The following is a 20,054-nucleotide window of genomic DNA, read 5'->3' as shown; positions in this document are numbered from 1 at the left end:
TTGAGGGCTTTAATTTAAAAAAAAATCAACTGTCACTTTCTTTATGTGGTTTGGAATGCCAGTCACTCACTCTCTTTTGCTCCTGGTCCACTTGTTTGACCATCTCTTGTGTGGCATGGGGGTGATTGTGTCACCGTGTGGGCTTCCCTGTTGATCGCCAAGTCTTTCTGCTAACCGGTGTCACTCAGCTTCCTTAATCCCCTGTGGGGGGGGGGGCTTCTCTATGCCCGACTCAGCAGTTATTTAGGGGTGGAATTAGAACTAAAACAAAATACTACAGCCAAGTTGAACTTGTGATCAACTCAGCAAAAACACTGAGGAGAAATCTCATTATTTGATCCGGTAAAGAACTATGAGTGTCACTGTAAAGTGACTAGAAATTTTTAAATTGTTTTTTAAAGTCTCTATTTTAATTCCAGTTGGGGAACATACCGTATTGTATTATTTCAGGCATACGATATAGAAATTCAACACTTCCATGCATCACCCGGTGCTTATCAGGACAAATGCCCTCCTACTTCCCATCACCTGTTTCATCCATCCCCCCCACCCGCTTTCCTTCTGGTAACCATGAACTTCTCTGTAGTTAAATGTCTGTTTCTTGGTTTGCCCAGCCCCCCTTTTTCCTTCGTTCGCTTTGTTTGTTTGTTTGTTTTTTAAAATCTATGTATGAGTGAAACCCTATGGTATTTACCTTTCTCTGACTGACTGACTTCACTTAGCATTATACGCTCTAGCTCTATTCATGTCATTGCAAGTGGCAAGTTTTCATTCTTTTTTTATGGCTGAGTAATATTCCATTATGTGTGTGCATATATGTAATATATAATTTATATATAATATATAATATGTATCTTCATTCATTCATCAACTGGGGGACACTTGGGCTGCTTCCATATCTTGGCTCTTGTAAATAATGCTGTAAATGCAGGGTTGCATGTCTCCCTTTAAATTGGTGTTCTTGTATTCTTTGGGTAAATGCCCAGTAATGCAATTTGCTGGGTGATAGGGCACTTCTATTTTTGAGGACCCTCCATACTATTTTCTACAGTGGCTGCGCCAGTTTACATTCCCACCAGCATTTCACGGGGGTTCCTTCTTCTCCACCCCCTCACCAACACCTGTTGTTTCTTATCTTGTTTATTTTAGCCGTTCTGACCAGTGTGAGGTGGTATCTCATTGTAGTTTTGATTTGTATTTCCCTGATTATGAGTGATGTTGAGCATCGTTTCATATATCTGTTGGCCATCGTGATGTCTTCTTTGCAGAAATGTCTGCTTATGTCTTCTGCCTATTTTTTAATTGGATTATTTGGTTTTTGCATGTTGAGTTTCATGAGTTCTTTATATATTTTGGACACTAACCCTTTATTGTATATGTCGTTTGTGTATATCTTCTCCCATTCCATAGTTTGCTCTTTACTTTTGTTGATTGTTTCCTTCACTGTGCAGAGCTTTTTTTTGCTTCTGTTTCCCTTTCCTCAGGAGATATAGCTAGAAAAAAGTTGCAACGGCCTATGTCAGATAAGTTACTGCCTGTGTTCTCCTCTAGGACTTTATGGTTTTAGGTCTCACATTTAGGCCTTTCATCCATTTTGAATTTATTTTAGTGTCTGGTGGGAGAAAGTGGTCCAGTTTCATTCTTCTGCATGTAGCTGTCCATTTTCCCAACACCAGTTTTTGAAGAGATTTTTCCTATTGCATATTCTTTTCTGCTTTGTTGAAGATTAATTGATCATATAATTGTGGGTCTGCTTCTGGATTTTCCATTCTGTTCCATTAGTCTATGTGTCTATTTTTGTGTCAGTACCACGTTTACAACAACTTGGTAATATCGGCTGAGGTCAAGAATTGTGATGCCTCCAGGTTTGCTTTTCTTTTTCAAGATTGCTTTGGGGGGTGTGGTGTCTTGGTGTCACAGTCGATTGAGCATCTGACTCTTGGTTTTGGGTCAGGTCATGATCTCAGGGTTGTGGGATCAAGCCCTGCATCACACTGGGCTTTGCGCTCAGCAGGGCATCTGCTTGAGATTCTCTTTCCCTCTGCCCCTCCTGCTCATGTTCTCTCTCTCTCAAATAAATAAATCTTTTTTTAAAAAAAAGATTGCTTTGGCTATTTGGGGTCTTTTGTGGTTCCATACAAATTTTAGGATTATTCTAGTTCTGTGAAAAATGTTGTTCATATTTTGATAGGGATTGCATTGAATGTATAGATTGCTTTGGGTAATATAGACATTTTAACAGCATTTTTTCTTCCAATCCATGAGCATGGAACATTTCATTGCATTTCTTTGTGTTGAAGCGATGAGCACGTTCATAAGTGGACCAGAATGAATACGCACAGCTCTGTGTTGGCTTCACAGTTATCATCATGGGTTTTCTCTGATGCTGCTCTCACTGGTTAGGGTGTTTTGGAATTCCTTTTTGTGATTAACTTGAGGCTAACTTTCAGACTATTGAGCCCTCTTCGGAGCTGGTTCAAGGATCACACAGTAGCTTGATTAAGTGACCAGAGCAGACACATGCTGTTCCTGTGTACTTTACCCACCTATCATTTTGTCTGTACGTGTATAATTTTGTAAAAACTTGGTGCCAAGTTTTCTCTTCATGGATGACGATCAGTGCCTCTTTGGGCCTCTGGCCCTGCCCAGCTCGCCCAGGAGTGCCTCTGTGCTGTGGCTGTGGCTGTGCTTGTAGCAGACTGCCTTGGGCTGGGGAAGAGTTGGAGGCTGTCTCTCTCCTGAAACACTTCATTCTAGCACAGTATCCCTTCCAAGGAGGAGCTGGTCCAGAGCTTCCTTCCTTCTAGCCTATAGTAGAAGGAGAAGGGGAAGGGGAAGGGAAAGGGGAAGGACCATCATGCCAGAGTCTGGGCTTCCTACCCCTTCGGAGGGACTGCAGGAGGAACAGGTGCTGTGCTGTTCTGGAAGGTTCTGGTGGGAAGGCTGCCCTTGAAGATGCCTCACACAGTGAAACCCACAGGCATGTCCTCTGAGAGCATGGACGTACCTGAAGCATTTATCGGGGAGTTGCTCTAGGACAGTTGCTGGGTTTGAGTCATCTGAATGCAACCAGCGGGGGCCTGCATAGTCATGAGCAGAGGTCTGAGTGGGATCAGGGAACAGGGAGACACAGATGGAAGGAAACTATCAGACTTCTCTGCTTCTTCCTGAGACCCCATCAGTAGCTTTTTCATTTCTTCCGGCAGTGCTTTACCCAGACTCTGGCCTCAAGATTGTTCAGAGCCACATCCTCAGAGCATCTGCCCCTGGTGAGGGGGGGTAGGGCATCCCTGAGTCTGGGCTTACCTCATCAGGGTAGTGGCCCCTGGACTCAAATTGCTTTCTGAGCCCTATGTGTCCGGTTCTTTGTGATTCCGCAGGGAGCTGCTCTGGTTCTGCTACCTCATCTGTTAGGTTCTCGTTTATTGAAAACTATTTAATAAAACTGTTTGCATTTTGTATTGGTGCATGTGGATGTGTTTGTGTCCCCAAGTAGAGTCACTGCTTATATAGGAAGTTGTTTCCTGTGAAGATTAGAGATGGTTGTTCACTCTGGTTCCCAGGCCAACTCCCTTTATGGTTCTCCTTGACACCATGGCTAATATTCAGCGGGGAGATTGTACTGTTCATTAGTTACTGGCCTTACTGTGCCAACTGAGAGATATACTCATATCAGCCACTTTACAAACCCTTTCTAGTCTCTGTTTCCATTTTTTCTAAGTCAACATTCATCCCTGGAACAACACAACTGTATTTTATTTAATCTTTTTTCACTTTTTCCTACCAGGTGTTTCCTAAGGCCCCAGGGGCTGCTGGCCAAGGTCATGTCTGGCTTGTTACTCTGCACTCAACTATGACAAGTCTTAAGTAGGAAATTGTCCTTTCTAATGTCGTCCTTAAACTTTTTCTCTCCTGTTCCTATTTGCTCTCCCATGAACACTAGAAACTACATCTCCCGACATTTTCAGACTCCTTTTAATTCCCACCTCCATTCGATGCCCAGAATCCTTGTAGCTCATAAAACCCTTGTAAGCTTATGCCACAAGCTTCCACTTCCGTGGTATTATTGACATCTTGCTCAAAATTCCTTCTTCAGTGGAGTCCTGGACTCTTGGTTCATGGCCTCTCCCTTCTCCCCTATTCCTGTTACCACCTGCCATGTCTTAAACATCGTTGGTGGGCAACCCAGCCAAAACTCTATAACCTCAGTTCCTCACCCTCTTTACTTCTAATGATCTTTTTTCCCATTCCCATTCTTCTGTAGCCAAGACATCAGGTTCGACTCTGGATGTTGCCATTATGACATGTTGTCAGTGTGAACCTCCAAAGCATGCCTCCTTCTCTCATTATTTCCACTTAGTTGTTCATGCTTTTAGCTTTGTGCCTCTATACTTTCAGATATTTTATAATCTAAACTTCTAAAATTTTAAAAAGTTTTATTTAAGTAATTGCTACACTCAACGTAGGGCTTAAACTCACAACCCCAAGATCAAGATTTGCATGCTTTTATGACTGGGCCAGCTAGGTGCCCCTATAAATCTAAACTCCTAAGCCATTATATCCTTATTTTCAGTGACTTCCTTTCCTCTATAGAAATCATAGATTGCGTGTTTTGTTATTATTGCAAGTCCCTTAAAAACATAATTGTATAATGCATTGTCCAAAATAGAAGACGCATGTTGCTACTGAGCAATTGAAATGAGGCTGTTATGACTGAAGTTTTTATCTTTTTTACAAATAAAAATTAATATATATATATTTAAGGCATACAAAGTGATGCTTTGATATATGTACACATTGTAAAATGACTTTCACAATCAAATTAACAAACACATCATCACAAAACATAGTTGCCTTTTTCTTGGTGTGGTGAGAACACTTAGTATCTACTCTTTTAGCAAATTTCAAGTATATAATACAATATAAATTAAATATAATTACCCTCTTACATATCATATATCCAGAAATTATTCATTGTATAGCTAAAAGTTTGTTTTATTTGACCTATATCTCACCATTTCTCCCAACCCCAGTCTCTGATAAATACTGTTCTACTCTGATTCCATGATCCCTACTTTTCAAATTCTGACATATTAATGAGAACATATAGTATTTGTCTTTCTCTGGCTCGTTTATTTCACTTATCATGATGTCCTCCAGGTTCACCCATGTTATTACAAATGGCATGATTTCTTTCAATTTCTTTTTATGGCTGAGAACCATTCTTTGTGTGCCTGTGTGTGTATCACATTTTCTTTATCCATCTGTTGACAGACAAGTTGTTTCCATATCTTGGCTATTGTGACTAAAGCTGCAGTGAACATGGGAATGCAGATATCTCCTTGAGATCCTGTACCAATGTTCATTTCCACCAATAGTGATACAAGGGTTTCCCTTTTCTCCACATCTTCACCAACACTTGTTTTTGCTTGTCTTTTTCATACTAGCCATTATAATATGTATGAAGAGATTTCTCACTGTGGTTTTGATTTCCATTTCCCTGATAATTAATGATGTTGAGCACCTTTTTTTTGTATTTGTGGCTATTTGTATGTCTTTGATAAAATGTCTATTCAGGTACTTTGTCCATTTTTTAAATTGGGTTGTTTGTTTTTTGATTTGTTTTTTGCTAAGTTGTGTGACTTTCTTATGTATTTTGGATATTAAACCATTTTTGGAGATATGGTTTGCAAATATAATTTCCCTATTCTGCATGTTGTCTTTTCATTTTGTTGAAAGTTTCCTTCACTGTTCAGAAGCTTTTTAGTTTGATGTAGTCCTACTTGTTTATTTTTTGCTTTCACCATGTGTACTTTGGTGTCAATTCCTCCCCATGCCCCCCAAAATTGCCAGGAACAATGTCAAGGAGCTTTTTCTCTGTCCCCTCTCCAACTGCCATGGGAGTTTTAAGTTTTAAGTCTTTAATGCCTTTTAGTTTCTGTGGATGGTGTAAGAGAAGGGTCCAATATCATTCCTTTTCATATGATTATCCAGTTTTCCCAACACTGTTTCTTGAAGAGACTCTTATTTCTCCATTGTGTATTCTCCATTGTCATAGACTGGTTGACCACATATGTGTGGGTTTATTTCCAGTCTCTCTCTTCTGCTCCATTGGTCTATGTTTTTATGCCAGTACTATACTGTTTTGATTATTATAGTTTTGTAATCTGGTTTGAAATCAGAAAGTGTGAGGCCTCCACCTATGTCTTCCTTCTCAAGATTGCTTGGCCTACTCGAGTCTTTTGTGGTTCCATATGAACTTTAGGATTATGTTTCCTATTTCTATAAAAAATGCCATTGGAATTTTGATAGAGATTACACTGGGTCTGTCGATAATTTAGGGCAGTATGGACATTTTAATAATGTTAATTCCTCCAATCCATGAACACAGATATCTTTCCATTTAACTTGTATCTTCTTCAATTTCTTTCATCAACATCTTATAATTTTCAGTGTATAGATCTTTTACCTCAGTTAAATTTATTCTTATGGATTTTATTCTTTATCATGCTATTGTAAATGGGATTGCATTCTTTCTTTTTCATAGAGTTCGCTGTTGGTGTATAGAAACAAAATGGATTCTTATACATTGATTTTGTGTCTTGCACATTTACTGAATTCATTTATTCTAAGAGTTTCTTTATAGAGTCTTTGGGGTTTACTACATATAAGATCATGTTGTCTTCAACCAGAGACAGTTTAACTTGCTCCTTTTCAGTCTGGATCCCTTTTATTTCTTTTGCTTAGACGATATTTAGATTATACTTTATGATAGATATGAATCCTTGGTAATGGCTTCAAGCTCTAAGCAACTAGTTTCTTTTTTTTACTTTTATTTTTAAAAATAATTTTTTAAAGATTTTATTTATTTGACACAGAGAGAGAGATCACAAGTACGCAGAGAGGCAGGTGGAGGGGGAGGAAGCAGGCTCCCCACTGAGCAGAGAGGCCGATGCGGGGCTCTACCCCAGGACCCTGAGACTGTGACCTGAGCCAAAGGCAGAGGCTTAACCCACTGAGCCACCCAGGTGCCCCAGGAACTAGTTTCTTCACAGGCAAAATAAAGTGAATGAAAGATTAAAAAACATAGTGTAGTATAGGCATTGGGATGAACACCTAGGAACCTGGGCTCTGATTAACTACCAATCTGTTGCTCAGCAAGAAATTTTATGGTTTTGTCCCTCTTTCTCTAGTTACTTGATAAATGAGTAAAGTGTATTACATATATTTGGTATACTTTCAAACTCAGTTTTACTTTCTATTTTTTGGAAAATATCCAAATTCTTCTTTGTTAAAATTGCTCACTAATAAATGCTATTGACCTAATAGGTTATGATCTAAAGCAAGATTAAAAGAACAGACATACCTAAGGCAAATTTCATATTTTTACTTGCTAATCCTTCAAATCAACCCTACTTAATATAATCAATGTAATCTTTCATAAATAGAATGTTTATTTTAACTCTACCCTTTTCCTTAAAATAGTTCAAACTTTTGCAAGAATGGTTTTAGTCCTGACATATTTGGCTAATTTTCTGTGAAAAGGTTTTGTAGTTTAAAAATAGATGTCAAGAGGTCCTAAGAACTGGACCTGATGAGGGATGCTACACTTGGGAAATTGTTATTTCAGTCACCTTAACTCTGACTAAATAGGAGGAGGGCAGAGAGAGAGTGAGAAAGAGATTGCGTGTGTGTATATGTGTGTATGTTTTGTTAGTTGCTGGTACCCAGTGAATGGGCAGGTGTGGCTTGTGTTCAATCATCAGAATACTTGGCAAGAACTGGGAGTTTATATAGAGCCTTTCTGAGATCAGGATGGGGTAAGACACTTCTGCCAGTGGAATCTTCCTTACGTATAAGAAGTATCATTGCCTCCTGCACATCTCAGTCCCCTCAGAGATGTTTCTTGGCCTCCTTCTCTCAATTATAGGACCGTTCTCAGCTGTTGACTGTGCAGGAGGAATCTTCCCTCTATTGATAAAGACCTCAGTTCCTCAAATAATCAGTAACAAAATGCTGAATTTCTTTCCCAAAGTTCAAAATTAGTTAGATGAATGCTAAGCATATCTGATTCTTTATTTCAATTTGTCAAGAGAGGAAAAAAAAATACTCATTAGCACTATGCCTCTACACTCTACCCTTGATCACCCTTTCACATTCAGGAGGACATTCCCCAACTTCCTGATTGCATCTCTTAACCTTAACTCTTTGTCAATTGAAGGTACAGCTTTGATAATTCAAACATGCATTGACTAGTCCCTTAGCAACCACTGAACTCACTGGGTTAGGTACTAAACTGTAATGTGGCAGATAATGTCTCCTGAAAAGAAAAGCTTTGAATTACACAATCTAAACTTATTGGAAGCTAAATCAAAATATGCCACATTTAATTGGTGTAAGAAGGTTTTTCAAACAGATGGAATGTAGTGTCACTACAACCTCCAGTAAGCTTAAAGTGGAAAATTCCTCCTTCTTTTCTTCACCTAAACTAAACCAGATTTGTCGTTCAATGTCTCTTTGCTCTACTTGAAATCGCCTTGCTTCTTTCAGCTCCGCTAGGGAAGTGTACACAACAGGCACTCCACCACTTAAGAATTCATTATTAAGGCAAGCAGAATCAGAAAGTCAACAGTGCTCTGAAATTCAGGGAAAAAGCACAATTACTCTAGCATTTTGAGGATTTCCCCTTACATTTGTGAGACTGAAAATTTATTCATATGGAAATCCAGTAAAGAGAGCTATTTAATTGGCATTCTACACCCCGGAAGGCTTTGGTTGTCTTTTCTGTCCTGGTGCACAAACCCCAAAAAGGTGGCTGCTACACTTTAATGTGCAAAGGTGCATGTTTTCATTTAAAATACAGATTCCTGGGGTGCCTGGGTGGCTCAGTGGGTTAAGCTGCTGCCTTCGGCTCAGGTCATGATCCCAGGGTCCTGGGATCAAGTCCCCCATCGGGCTCTCTGCTCAGCAGGGAGCCTGCTTCTCCCCTTCTCTCTCTCTGCCTGCCTCTCTGCCTACTTGTGAGCTCTGTCAAATAAATAGTCTTTAAAAAAATACAGATTCCTCAGAGTCATATCTATTTTAGTTGGTCTGGCCTAGGGTGGCAGGAATAGGCCTTTTTGAACAAGCATCCCAGGTGACTTGGTACAAGTCGTACTTAGATTACAACGTAAGGAAAACTGACCTAGATGACATCCTAGAGTTTGGAGAAATGAGCTGATGCCAATAGGCCCCATCCTGCTATAAACACAGAAATACTGGATAAGATTTAATAGAAACTGGGGCATCTGCATGGCTCAGTTGTTGGGCCTCTGCCTCCGGCTTGGGTCATGATCCCAGGGTCTTGGGATCGGCTGGTGTTGGGCTCCCTGCCCAGCGAGGAGTCCCTTCTACCTCTGACCCTCCCCATTCTCATACTCTTTCTCTCTTTTTCAAATAAAATAAATAAATCTTAAAAAAATAAATTTTAGGAAAATGACTTTGTCAGCAATTTATATATACAAGATCAAAGCACCAAAAATGTTTCTATATAACCACCACAGCCAATTAAACAAGGTAATAATGATTTAACAATTCACAGTAGCAACCAAAACTATGGGTGGATGATGCTTCATTTTATGTCTCACTTTCCCTGGGCCACAAGGTGCCCAGACATTTGACCAAACAGAATTCTGGGTATGTCTCTGAGGGTGTACCTTGATTAGATGAACATTGAATTGGTAGACTGAGTAGAGCAATTTGCCCTCCATAATGTTGGGCCTCGTCCAATCAATTGAAGACTGTGATAGAACAAAAAAGGCCAAGTAAAAGGAAACTCCTCCTGCCTGATTATTCAGCTAGGACACTGATCTTTACTGGTCTTTAGACTCAGACTGAAACCAGCTCTTCTTGGGTCTCCAGCCTGCTGACTGTTTGAATGGAATTTACAACATTGACTCTCCTGGTTCTCAGGCCTTTGGACTCAGACTGGAAACTGCGCATCAGCTCACCCGTGTCTCTGGCTTATGGACTGCAGATCTTGGGACTCCTTAGCTTCCATAATTGTCTCAGACAATTGCTTATAATGAACGGCTCTCTCTCTTTCTCCCGATGAATATATACACACATATACACACATCCTACTGGGTCTGTTTCTCTGGAGAACACTTGACTAATACAGTGTGTCCAGGCATTACTAAAATAACGTAGAAGACCTGCTCATGTATAGGAAGAAATTATATAGCTAGCTCTTCAAGGCTGAACCAACTGTACCTGCAGGCTCAAGCACATAATCATCTTCTGTTTGAATCCTGAATAAAACCGGAAGTATATCTATACCCTCTATTTTGCTCTCTCCAGCCCCCATATATGAGGGCGGTGTTTCTCAAAGTACAGCACATGGACCAGCAGCATAAGGATCAGCATCATATGAGAACTTACTAGAAATCCTTGACCTCAGATGTATTAAATTATAAACACAAAATTAGATGTCCAAAATCTGTTTTTTAATATATTAAAATGCAGATGCTGATTCAATAGGTCTGGGGTAGGCCTGACAATCTGCATTTCTGGTAAGCTCCTTTGTGATGCTGCTGCTCCAGGCCTTCAGTAAAATAGGTCTGGGATTTACAATTAAATCATCCTCCCATATCTGAGGTTCCAGTTAAGCTGGTTAGATTCTCCTATGGCTTCCTCAGTGTTGACAACCAGACTTACCTTAGGGCATCAGTCTTCAGAGACATTCCTAATCCCTTCTCCCCCTTTTATCCCCAAAGTCACATTTCTTCCTCCCTATAATCAAAATACTTCTCTTCTTAAAAAGAAAACAATTATTTAGAGAGAGAGAATGCACAAGCTTTGGGAGGGGCAGAGGGAGAGAGAGCATCCCAAGCAGGCTCCACACCCAGTGCAGAGACTGATGCCATAACCTGGAGACCACCACCTGAGCCAAAATAAGTCAAATGCTTAACCAACTGAGCCACCCAGGCACCCCTCAAAATACTTCTTTGTACAAGTGTGTGTGCACGGGTGCACATGTATATCCTCACTCACTAACCTAGGCACCCCAGGGGGCAGGAAGTGGTGATTGTACATCACTACCTCAGACTTTTGACCAAAGTACCTATCCGGTGGGCCATGCCTGCAGGATACTGTAAGTCTACTGTGAATTTAAGTCTGGCACATAATATCCCATTTTTATCATTTATTCAAAACAGTCCTTCATCCTAGGCCAGGTAAGTGTTTTATAAACTTGGCAAGTTAACTCAATTCTCAGGAGTCTGTGGATCATAATTTGAGAAAAAGTGCAAGAGAATATAAAAGATGTTACTTTAGGTTAAAGGTCATTTAGTGTGCCCTTTAAACACAAATGGAAATGCAGGCGCTCTGGTACATGGGCAGAACTCTTTCAAAGGTAATAATCAAATAATTCATAATATGCTTTTATTAACATTTTAAAATTATTAACATGGAAATAAAGTATTTAATCCTCATAGAGATCTCAGTATAAAAAAACACAAAACACTGGCCTAGAGCAGTCCCTTTAGTCCCAGTATGGTGGGTCAGTACATCCAGAGGATGGCTACTCTAATGTCTGTGTCATGAGATATACTACAGTATAATGGTTAAGATTGTTATTTGTCACAGAACTACAACAAAAAACTCTTAAAATTTATATAGGACCACAAAAAACCCCAAATAGCCAAAGCAATTCTGAAAAAGAAAAAGCAAAGCTGGAGGTATCACAATTCCAGACTTAAAGCTATGTTACAAAGCTGTAGTAATCAAAACAGTATGGTACTGGTACAAAAATAGACACATAGACTAATGGAGGAGATGGAAAATCCAGAAGTAAACCCACAATTATGTGGTCAACTAATCTTCAATAAAACAGGAAATAATATGCAATGGGAAAAAGATGGTCTCTTCAAAAACTGGTGTTGGGAAAACTGGACAGCTACATGCAAAAGACTGAAACTGGACCACTTTCTTTTTCCATATACAAAAATAAACTCAAAATGGATTAAAGACCTAAATGTGAGATCCGAAGCCATAATAATCCTAAAAGAGAATACAAGCAGTAATTTCTCTGACACTGGCTATAGCAACTTTTTTCTAGATCTGTCTCCTGAGGCAAGGGTAACAGAAGCAAAAATAAACTATTGGGACTACATCAAAACAAAAAGCTTTTGCACAGTTGAGGGAAACAACAAAATAAAAGGCAACCTATGGAATAGGAGAAGATATTTGCACATGGCATATCCAATAGTGTTAGTATCCAAAACATATAAAGGACATATAAAACTCAACACGCGGAAAACAAATAATCCAATTAAAAAATGGGCAGAACACATGAAGAGATGTTTCTCCAAAGAAGACATCCTGATGGCCAACAGATGCATGAAAAGATACTCAACATCACTCATCATTAGGAAGATACAAATCAAAACCACAATGAGCTATTACCTCACATCTGTCAGAATGGCTAAAATCAACAACACAAGAAACAACAGGTATTGGCGAAGATTTGGAGAAAAAGGAACACTAGTGCATTGGTGGGAATGCAGACTGGTGTGGCTGTTGTGGAAAATAGCATGGCATTTCCTCAAAAAGTTAAAAATAGAACTAGCCCTACAACCTAGTAATTGTACTACTAGGTATTGACCCAAAGAATACAAAAACACTAATTCAAAGGGATGCAAGCACCCTTATGCTTATGGCGGTATTATTTACAATAGCCAAGATGCGGATACAGCCCAAGTGTTCCATCAATTGATGAATGGATAAAGAAGATGTGATTATATCTATATCGATATCGATATAGATATATCACAGCCATAAAAAAGAATGAACTCTTGCCATTTGCAACAACATGGATGGACCTAAAGAGTATAATGCTAAGAGAAGTCAGTCATTCAGAGAAAGACAAATACCATATGATTTCACTCATATGTGGAACTTAAGAAACAAAACAGTTGAACAAAGGGAAAAAGAGAGGGGCAAACCAAGAAACAGACTCCTAACTATATATAGAGAACACACTGATGGTTGCTAGAGGAGGGGGTTAGGGGGATGGGTGAAATAGGTAATGGAGATTAAGGATGGCACTTGTCATGATGAGCACTGGGTGATTTATGGAAGTGTTGAATCACTGTATTGCACACCTGAAACTACCATAACATTGCAGGTTAATTATACTGGAATTTAAAATAAAATTAAATTTAAAAACCTATAGGCTGTTGAGCCAAACTACCTGCATTTGCTTCCTGTTATTTTTTTTAAAGTAAGCTCTATGCCCAGCTCTGGGGCTTGAGTTGCATGCTCTACTGACTGATCCAGCCAGGCATACCTCCTATTTTTAAATTATATCTCTTTCGTTTACTAGCTGCCTGACCTTGGGCAAGTTATTTAATTGGATGTGGTGATCACTGAGTAAACATCATTTTATGCATACGTGTGTATATGTACACACACATATATATAAGGTCATTATGTGAGAGTGAAGAGGTTTAGATGCTTTCTAGACTGTTCTGCGAGAGGGTAGATTTCTGTATTGGGGATTAGTAATAATGTCAGTATGATGAGGAAGTTGATTTGGCTTATGTTCTTTTCTCCCCCCATCAGGGATGAAACTTTTGTACCATGTAACGGCAGCTGAATGCACAGCAGTGAACCCAGCAAGCTGCAGAGGGGTCCATTACTGTGTATTATGGGCCAAATTTTGTCCCCTCCCCCCCAAAAATATATGTTGAAGTCTTAACCCCCAATAGCTTACAATGTGAAACTTACTTGCAGAGTTTTTATAGCAGTAATAAAGTAAGGTCATTAGGGTGGACCCTAATCCAATACGACTGATATCCTTATAAAAAGAGGAAATCTGGAGACACACACACACACACACACACACACACACACACACACACACACACACACATCTTCTAACCAACAGATTACGGCAAGATGATAGAAACAGGCGCAGGGAGAATGCAGCTATCTGCAAGCCAAAGAGAGAGACCTGGAATTAAATCCCACAGAGTCCTCAGAAACAACCGATGCTGTGACACCTTGCTTTGGACTTCTAACCTTCAGAACTGAGAGATAATAAAATCCTGTTTAAGCCTCCATGTTTGTAGCACTCTGTTATGGCAGCCCTACGAAACTAACACACTGTACACTATGTCCATTCCCTGCCTGCTCTTCCTAATGGCTTGGACAACCTGCTCCACTTAGAAGTGCTTATCAGCCCATTCTCTCGGATCTGTGTGCATTTTACCTTTGTTCACATAACTCAGCAGTTCTAACCATTCCACTGCCTTCCATCAAGTTACCTTTAACCCTTCTGGGTGAGATTAAAGTATATATCTAATATAATGTCCTTTTATTGTCAGTAATTTACCCTATCTTTATAAAATTTCTCAGGATTTTGTTAGTTTTTATTTGTGATCTGTGCGTACTTTTATATTCTATGCATTAATTCACCAACTGTGAGGTTTTCCAGGAACACATATATTGCATCAAGTTAGTTTTCCTATTGCTGTCTGAGAAATTAGCACAAACGTGGTGTCTTGGGTTCTGTGGACCAGGGTTGGGTCCTCTCTTTCAGAGTCTCACAAAGCTGCACAAACAATGTTTGCTGAAGCCAAGAAATCTGGAGTCTTGCCTGGGGAATCTTCAGAATTCACTTTCTTGAAATTATACTATTAAGAGCCCTGGATATTTACTATTAGCTAGAGGCTGTCTCTAGATCCTAGAGGCCAACTCTAGTTCTTTCCCATACGGGCTTCTTCAACATAGCTGCTTACTTTGTGTCCACAAGGAGTCTCATTGAAGTCTTTTAAAATGGAGTCTTACATAATGTAATAATAACAGTTGTGACATCCCATCACCTTTGCCATAATCTGTTGGTTAGAAGCAAGTCACAGGTTTTGCCCACCTTCAAGGGATTATACAAATGCACGAATACCAGGAGGTGGGAGTCATCAGAAGTACGGCAGGATTACATTTAACGTAAAAGACTCTTGTACCCCACCCCTGCATAGTGGGCCACTTAGACCTCAGGGATCAGTGGTATCCAGACCAGCCAACCTTGGTGAACTGATGTCCAGGCAGGTCTCAACTCTGTTTTCTTCCAGGCCTATACATGTTTCAGGATTTAGGCAGATATTCTAATATTCAAAAATTCATACCCAATATCTAACAGAAAAACTGCATGAATCCTATAAAACCAATGCTCCTTCCCATTTTCTTTCCTAGGCTTAATTTCTCTTCTCCTTTCCTAATGGAAGTTGGAGTTCCTAATTTCAGAAACAGGGATGGAAAAAGGGAGGTCTGACACCTGCTTCTTCATTCAGTGTTTCTGTTTTTGTTTTGTTTTGAACCTCCCCTGCCCTGAATATTTTCCCGGACCCAATAGTTTGACACTCCAAATATGGACTAGCCAGATTGCTCATTGTCTTAAACTGTGTACATTGATTTTTTTTCATGTCCTAAGGTGTTTACAATGAAGGACTCCCACATGATGCTTGTAAAAGCAGCATCTTGAAAGACGTGTCTAGGAAAACGGAAATTGATTTCTTCATAACATTTTATACAATATGACATTCTAAAAGTACCCGTTTTCAGAAAAGTCCTGCTGTTCCTCACAAAAGGAAAAACTGTGGCCTATACAAATAAAACATTCAGCCTCTCGTTTAGTCATCCTTTTTAATTATCTAGTCTCGAATAGCTTTCCCATATGTCAAATTATTTTTAATGTTCAATGTATTAGTAAAATGGCTCAGTACTAACCACTTGGGTATTTTCAAATAGGAGAAGTATGGTTGAATCTCCCAAATTGCATTTACAATGAAAGATGCTTCATGCCAGTGACTCAGATCTTGACAAACGAGGCCCGGCATTCATTAGTTTAATGTTTTTCCCCTATTGTGATAGAAATACATAATGACACTGCCTAAGTAATGTGAAATTATTCAGCAATGTAAGAAAAATTTCAATAAGCACTGCCTACCAGTTACAGTTCTTAAGCTCATCTTCAGAGTTCTTCAGTAGAAAATTACTTAGGAGATTCTGGAAAACTCACTACCTTTTCTATTACAATCTTAGGTAAAATCATTATCCCTTATTTATCTTTCTCAGTTTTTCTCAAAATAGTAAAATTAATACAGTGAATTCTTAGCATCCATGAGCCTTCAGGATAAAGGATACAAAGAGTCAGGAGGAGGCTAGGATAGCTTATTGTGGTAAGCATTGCACAATGTATACAGATATCAAATCATCACATTATATACCTTAAATATATAAGTTTTTTATCATTTACACCTCACTAAATCTGGGATAAAAGAGGCTAAGATGATAATGTTACTAGATATTAGTGTGTATAATCTTGTAGCAGGTATTTTAGAATCAGGGAATGTATCTTAAAAGAAAAAAGGCAATGTCAGGAGGTCATCTGTCCAATCATCTTGGCATTAGGTGGGACTACATCTAAACCCTCTGAAATTGCATGGTGTTATATAAAGACCTTTGCTCTAGTTCAGGCTGTGCTTTATAGTTTCTAGATCTCAGTCTCTTCATTTTAAAAGTAAGTAATTGGACTTCTCTAGTCACTCAATTATAACAAAGTACATTTTAAATAAATTTGCCTTACCCGGATATATTCATCAGGGAGTTGTTTTAGTTTATTTTATATCGTTCATATATTTTTCCATCTAAATACTATTTCCTCCTTAATCATGAAGCCAAACACTTGATTACTATTGCGTAGAGTTATACATCTACTTCCCTGATACATAGGTATTATTTGATCTATCAAATTGTGTTGTTCAGCTCTGACTTAAAGCGAGGATTCTCTGTGCTACAATATAGTAAGCACAGAAATTCTCATCATTTAACCAGGGTTCAACCTCTAGCTCCACGCATTTGTACGTTTATGACATTGGGTGCATCCTTCACCTTCTATGAGACTCTATTCATCTGTAAAGTGGACAATCATTATAATCCTTCCCATGCACACACTCACAATTGCCTTGTTCCTCTCTCAACTTATTATACTTCTTCAGCAAATCTACCTCTGGTTGAACAAAACTCTCAGGCTATTCCATGTGTGTATGGTGGACCTGAACATGGCTAGAAACAGAACAAATTTGTTAGCTAATCTCACTTGAAATTCCTAATCTCAAACCTCAAGTGGGCCTTCAATGCCGTCTAAAGCCATACATTTTTCCCCATTCAGTTTTACTTTCCCACTCTTTTTTTTTTTTTTTTTAAGATTTTATTTATTTATTTGTCGGAGAGAGAGCGAGCGAGAGTGAGCATGACTATATTTTACCTTCTTTTACCTAATGCCCTTCAGCCGTCTTGCCTTAACTCTTAGGTGATAAGTGTTCAGGTAGGAGTGGCCATGTGACTGAGGTTGAGCTTTTGGAATGGGAGTGGAAATCATGTGCTTGATTTCTGGATCATCTCAAAGAAAACAAACTTCCATGGCTATTTTTTTCTACCCATGAACTAGAACACAGACATAGCAGCAACCTTGCTTTGCCCATGCAGTTGAAGACAACTTTAGGGACTGTCAGAGCGAAAAGAACATATAAATATTGTTCCCTGAGTGACTACTTTGAGCAGAGTATCTCCTCCAGTTCAGAACAACTGAACTGTTACATGAGAAAAAAATAAACTTTAGCTTTATGTAAGCCAATATATGTTGGTATTTCTTTGTTATATAGCCTCAACTATAAGAATATATATTTAATGATTGAGGCTTAAATTACATACAATCAATTGTATAGATCTGAAGTGTTCAATGCTTGTTAAAGTTTAGAGTCACATATAATCCCACCCCCCCAAAAATATATACAGAATATTTCTTTCATCCCAGAAATTTCCCTTGTCTTTTTTCCCCATCAATCCCCATAGGCAACCATTTTCTAATTTCTGTCAGTATAAATTAGATTTGTCTCAAGGGCTTGATACAAATGGAAAAACACACTATGTACTGTTTGGTATGTGGCTTCACTAAGCATGTTTCTGAGATTCATCCATGTTACATGGAATGGTTTATTCTTACTTATTGTGGTTGTTATTTTAAATATTAATATACCACAATTTGTTTATATATTTCCCAACTGGTTAGCATTTGAGTTGTTCTCTATTTTTGACAGATACGAATAATGACACTATGATCATTCTTACAGAACTCTGTCTTCATCCTGAACAGTTTCTTGTACTGTGTCCAGCCTGTTATTAATTCCATGGGATAAGTTCTCCACTTCTGATTTTGTATTTTCCAATCCTAGCATTTTGAAGGTTTTTTTTAAATACTTTCCATCACTTTCATAAAATTCTTCATCTGTTGTTGTATGTTGTTCACCATTTCAAATAAATATTCTATGCATTTATCATAGACATTGTAAAGCTCCTACTTGATAACTTCAACCTATAACCATCTCTGCATATGCTCCCTTTGACTATTTCCTCTCTTGATCATGGGTTTTAACTTATTTTTTTTAAACATTTCTCATAATTTATTGTGTTCTGGATATTGCAAATAAAAGGACACAGTAGAAGAGTGCCTAGGTGGCTCAGTTGGTTAAGCATCTTACTCTTGATCTCAGCTCAGGTCTTGATCTCAGGGCTATAAGTTCAAGCCCTATGTTGGGGTCCACAATGGGCATAGAGTGTGGAGCCTATGGTAAAAAAAAAAAAGATAAGAATGCAGTAGACTCTAAATTAGATAATATTTTTCCCAGGAAGAGATTATATCTCTTCTTCTGTTGAGTCACTAAATGTATTAGAGGTAGGGAATTAAGTCTTTCTAATCTAAAGTTGACATGAGTGTAAGCTTTTTCTTCAATTTCAGTTAGATTTATGTCACCATGAATTTCAAATATTTCAAAGGTAGGGTCAGAAACTCCCTTCAAAGAATATGAAAGTATCAGCAAGCACTAGGGAACACTTTATGGTTAATACTGCAGTCACCAGCTTTCCAATCCATGGTGGAAAATCACTCTGCCTTACAGAGTGGCTTGGTGGACAATGACTGGGTTGCCTTAGAATTCTCTATCTTCTTCAATCTTGTCTTGGGATTTCAGGCCCTTGGGTGATCTCTTCTGAGTTGCCTTGCCTTAAGCTTTTGGAAGGCCGCTGCACTGACCTTGATGAAAAGCCAGCTCTCCTGTCATATCTTCAGACTTTGGCTTTTCACTGAATGCTCAATGTGTGCCTCAGTGGGGGGTCTATCTTTCTCAGCTCTCCTGCCTCCACGTAGTCTTTCCTGGACTACTCCTGTGATCTTGTTGAAGACCCATAAAAAAGAGTTGGCAGGCAAATATAGACTTGCTTGGAGGTGGGAGCTCTTAATAAGTCTAAAAAAAAAAAAAAGGAAGTCTATTCTGGGGGCCCTGGGGTGGGTCAGTCTGTTAAGCATCCAACTCTTGATTCAGTTCAGGTCATGATCTCAGGGTCAAGAGATTGAACCCTGTGTCAGGCCCTATGCTGAGTGTGGAGCACTCCCTTCCTCTCTGCGCCCCACCCCCTGACTCATGCACACACACTCTCTCTCTCAAAATGAATAAATGAATGAATGAATAAAATAAATTCAATTCTATAACTCCAGGTCACCTGTAACCAGTAAGTGTTTATTAAAAGTTTTGCTCGTTTCTCCTAACCCCCATATATAAGGTATTTTTTCTACCTCTTCCCACTTTGTCATAGATGGAAGCAGCAACAGTTATCGTATCGCCTAGAAAGGGCTTGAAATCTATGTATTTTGTTCTCTGAGACATTTCCAGCTCTTTCATGGGTTTTTAAAACTTATGACTTTGCATATTATCTAGGTTTTTCTAATTGATAGGGTAAGAAGGACAATATCTTTTGACTTCCTATAACCTAACTGGAATTGAACTAATAAAATTTTTATTCATTATCAAACAGATTAGAACACAGAACACATTAAAGTTATTTTATAAAAAGATTTATTTATTTTAGAAAAAGAGAGCATGCAGGGGGAGGGGCAGAGAGAGAGAGAGAGAGAGAATCCTGAAGCAGACCCCCTGTTAAGCATGGAAGCCAGTGTGGGG

Source organism: Mustela erminea, chromosome X, assembly GCF_009829155.1.
Source record: "Mustela erminea isolate mMusErm1 chromosome X, mMusErm1.Pri, whole genome shotgun sequence".
Taxonomy (NCBI): Eukaryota; Metazoa; Chordata; class Mammalia; order Carnivora; family Mustelidae; genus Mustela; species Mustela erminea.
Note: the sequence above shows the minus strand (reverse complement) of the source record.